We start from the raw sequence: 4884 nt of genomic DNA, 5'->3' as shown, positions 1-4884 counted from the left end.
CCATATATTCAGCAAACATTTGGAATGCCCATACGTGCCATGAATTGTTATTCACTTGAGAAACAAAAATGAGTGAGGCAAAGTTCCTGCCTTCGGGGAGTTTAAAGTTTTATGAAAAAAACTAAACTTCCAAGGGAAAAATCTTAGGATGATTTCGAAGTACATAGAACCTTTGCTTATTTGGTATTTCAATAAATCACTGAATGAAGAGATTTTATAGTCTTTATAAGCACATATTACATATACAACAAAAACATTCTTTAGTGATCAGTGGGTGTGGCTCAGTTGGTTGAGCATCATCACATGCACCAAGAGATTGCTGGTTCAATTCCTAGTCAGGTCACATGCCTGGGTTGCGGGCTCGATCCTCTGAAGGGGGCGTGCAGGAGGCAGCTGATTTATAATGCTTCTCTCTCATTGATGTTTCTCTCTCTCTCTCTTCCTCTCCCTTCCTCTCTTTCTAAAATCAATTTTTTAAAAACATATTAAATAAATAAATAAACATTTCTTTAGTTACATCAAGCAAGTCACAATACCTTTTAGCCACTGTTCCTATCCTCCTGAGTGGGCTTGGGGCATGAGCCAACACTTAGCAGTAGCAGAACCCTTTCTCCAAGTTAATTCATATTTGGATAGGCATGTACAAATTTCATTCAATTTACTGATAAAACTGGAGAACAATTAAGAGTCTTAATGTGCCACTGTGTGCCTCTCTCAAGGTTGCCCTTGGCCTATTAGCTACTTTTTTCACTAGCAACATATCTACCAAATTATCACTCAGGTGAATTTTCTCTATTTTGCCCTCAAGGAAACACTTTAATCTTATTGAAAGCAAGATACACTGATTTTAAGGAATTTCTCTCTTCTATCAGTGTCAACCCTATCACAAACAAGAACAAGGTTAGTTTGGCATGGCTGGCTCTTAATAAACTCACGCTGTTTCCTTTGCTATGTGTGTGCAAACCATCTGTTTCACCATCTGATGCCACTGATTGTACACCAAACCCGCCGGTTCAATGAATATAAGTTAGATGTATTGCATGCAGGACTGAATTTTGTTTTATTTTTATTAATTAGATATAACATATTTGGGTAAAACTTTGTACTATATAATACATTCCCAAATAAAAAAATATATTAATGCCCTGGCAACGCCCTGATTTGATCACAACTTGAAAGTTGAGAAAATATGGGGATCTTATGCGTATGTTGCCCCACGAGTCACCATGCCACTATCTGCGTTATTGTATTTATAATGTGTTTTCCTCGGTGCCCTTCATTGCTCCTAATACTGGTGATAAGCACAACAGCAGAGCCCAAAACACCAGGCGTACACCGCGGTTTGGCACAAACGATTTAGCAATTGGTAGGAAAGCCATGATGACATAATAGAAAGAAGATAGCTGCACTATGATAGCACCAGCGAAGCAGCAATTATTCCAGTCCGGTATGGATGCGCAATAAACATGACCAGTGAAGATGGAGAAGGCAGGAAGCAGCCTACATTTCACCCCATCTTTACCCGCAATAGGTAGGGTTATCCATTCCATACTTCATGGAATGGAACAAAACAAGCCCCATATCCCCGAGTGATTCTTGAAAAACTAATAATAGCCAAGGAAAGTTCAAGGTAAAATCCAGCTCCGGTACCATTTGTTTTTATGTTTAATGTTCTGGATCATGAAGAGCAAGTGCAGAAAGAGCAATGGAGAGGGTAAGGCAACTAACTCATGCTGTACCCAGGGTCGGTTTGTCAGACACGTGGAGTGTGTGTACATTCACACAAGTCCATAAGCGTTGGTTTTCCTTTGCATGTCTCACAATGCTATGTTTCAGGAATTTTATACTCCTATGTAGGAAGATGACCTTTATAAATGAGGGCCTTTAGAGTTTTTCTACTTTCCATGTGCCAAGCTGTGCTTCCCACACCCTTCTTGTCTGTTCTCTTGCAGGAAAATCCTAATTGAACCCCATGGAATGGGTTCTCCTCTTCAATTCAGACATTAGTTATAAAGTTTTTAGAAAAACACAACACTGCCTCTTTCTCAGAATATTATAAAGCAAGTCTCCTCTGTGCACGTAAGCTCACTAGTCTCGCCACACAGGAAACAATTGCAAGACTACCACCCCCCCCCCCGCCCAAATTCTTAAGCAATCGAGGGTGATGACCAAAAGAAAGAGAAACAAAAGTTGCTTCAATCAGGAAAACTATTTTGAGAAGCAGTAGGAAGATGTGAAGGGTCTGGCTCAGTAAATGTTACTGAACTAGAATATTCAAGGAATGGGCTCTATTTTCTTGTTGTTTGTTGGCTTGCTCTTATTTTAATCCCCTAATTAAAAAGTAGCTATGTTACTGTATAATTCATTTTGCATGTCATTCTGGAAAAGGCCAAGACTAAAGGGACAGGGACTTAGATCACTGGTTTCCAGAGACTGAGGGTGGAAGGACGGGTTGTCTCCAGAGGAAAGCACAGAGGGCTTTTGGGGGTGATAGAACTGTTCTTCTGCATCTTAGTTTTGGTAATGGTTACATGACTCTGCATTTTTAAAAAAACCTATAGAACTGTACACTAGGAAGAGTGAATTTTGCCTTATATAAAAATAAATGAATGTAAAATTTTAGGTTGTCATGAGATATAGGAGAAAGACCACTGGACTGGGATTCAAGTGACCTGTGCTCCATTTCCACTAACTCCATTCCCCTTCCTAGCACTGTACACAACAATTATTTTTGCTTTTATTCTTATTAGTAGCAATCTTTCTAAAATGATTCTAGGAGCCTGTCAGCCCTGTCAAAGGAGCAGAGACAACCCAGGCTTTCCCTCCATCGTGGCCTCAGCCAGGTCACAATTTTGTAAGAAAACTGAAGAGCATGATCCAGCTGCAGTTGGGTGGACTGAGTTCAAGCACAGATGAACATCAGATACTGTTCGTGATGATCATTACGGAAAAACGTAGAATTCAGAAGCTGACCATAAGCTCAGGAATAGCTGCAAAATCAGACCTAAAAATTCAAAGACCTTGGGACAGAATTCCAGCAACATCAAACTAAGGAACATGGACATTCAGGTTGTTCATAAGTTCCAGGACTTTCTCCACCACATCCACAGCCAGGTGGAGGGCCATCCCCCCCACGACCAGCTCTCCCAGCATCATCTCTACCCATCAATACCATCATTACCGCAGGAATTGCTCCACCTCCTCCAACCCCTTTTATCCTACTAAACAGCATACCAATCCACCACCATCACCTTTGTTCAGGGATCTCCTGCTCCAGGATCACCACCTGCACTAACAATGAAACAGTAACAAATACTAGTAGATAAACCTGAAAAAATAAATAAATATAATTATTCCAGAGCTGTGCCTGCCTTAGAAAGTAGAACATACAAGGGGGGGATGTCAACTATGTTTGTCATGTTTCAATGTCTTTGGGTCCTGCATATTCCGGGACACAGAAAGTAGCTACTGGCATAGCACCACAGCTCTTCCCAGCTGAATACTCTCCCTTCCTTGTCCTCCTCTGGTGCTTTATACCTCCACAAGCCATCATATTTTAATAGGTTTAACTGAGGTATTAATGCATTATTTATTCATACATTTCATTATAAGGACAATTAACAATTATGTTCTCAGATGCACTTCATGTATTCAATAAGCAGGCTCTTGAGAGAGCAACATATGGTTGGTTGTGATTGGATTCAGCAACATAGAGATGTCTATACTGGGTTGTCCTCCTGTCCATATTCTCTGAGCTCTTGGCTCTGCTTCTGTTTCCTGAACAGGCTCTTGTGATAGAGCAGGTAAACCCTACCATCATAAAAATCTTTAGTGTATATTTTTAACTACTGCTTCAAAGTGCTCTTTGTAATAACAAATATTTCTTGTTATGCTTTTCCAGGTTTGGTAATGATTTACCCCAGCATTTTTTGTTTGTTTAATTTTTTTAAAATATGTTTTTACTGATTTTTTAGAGAGAGAGGAAGGGAGAGGGATAGAGGAGATCAATGAGAGAGAAACATTGATCAGCTGCCTCCTGCAGGCCCCCTACTGGGGATTGAGCCCACAATCGGGCATGTGCCCTGACCAGGAATCGAATTGGTGACCTCTTGGTTTATGGGTGGATGCTCAACCACTGAGCCATACAGGCTGGACTACCCCAGCATTTCTATATGATTAGTTCTAGGGCATTTTCATGTATCTCATGTCTAATACCTGCTCTCTTTCATCAGTGTTCTCTGTCTTTAGAGTTGGTTTCTTGGACTGTCTGTTTTATATTTTATTAGTTTTTCTTATGTGATTTTGGGGGGGTTCAAAAATTTATTTAAAAGTATACGATTTAGCCACATAAGTTTCTTATAACTTGTAGTTATGTGAACTGATACACTGGATGACAACATATTAGTTGACTATAGTTATCAAGTGAAACTTTGCCCAGTAGAACCTTGGGGAGGCGTGTCTCAGCATGTTAAATACATATAGGAAGATTGCCATATTTATCACATTTGGTTTGTTTTAGGCGGCATCCAAGTTGCAGTATCTGGCAGAGACTGTAGATCTCTGAAACATTTAAGGGGAAAGGCTTCCAGTCAGGAGTTACCCTTGACTCTCCCTTCATCATCCTTTACCTCCTACTGGTTGTTATGTCTTATCAACTCCCTCACCTCTCTGCCCTACACTTTATTCCCACGGCCCTGTCCTTACACAATTTCCACCCTCCCTATTCTTGAACCACAGCAACTGGTCTAAGGAGCTTGGTGCATAGAAAATACTCAGTAAATATTGGATGGATGGATGGATGGATGGATGGATGGATGGATGGATGGGAAGGAAGGTGGAAGAAGGAGGAAGAGGAAAAGTGGAAAGAAGGAAATCGTTTTTTAT

This window comes from Myotis lucifugus, unplaced genomic scaffold (genome assembly GCF_000147115.1).
Source record: "Myotis lucifugus unplaced genomic scaffold, Myoluc2.0 scaffold_43, whole genome shotgun sequence".
Classification (NCBI taxonomy): Eukaryota; Metazoa; Chordata; class Mammalia; order Chiroptera; family Vespertilionidae; genus Myotis; species Myotis lucifugus.
The sequence above is the reverse complement of the archived record's forward strand: the minus strand, read 5'-3'. Positions refer to the sequence as shown.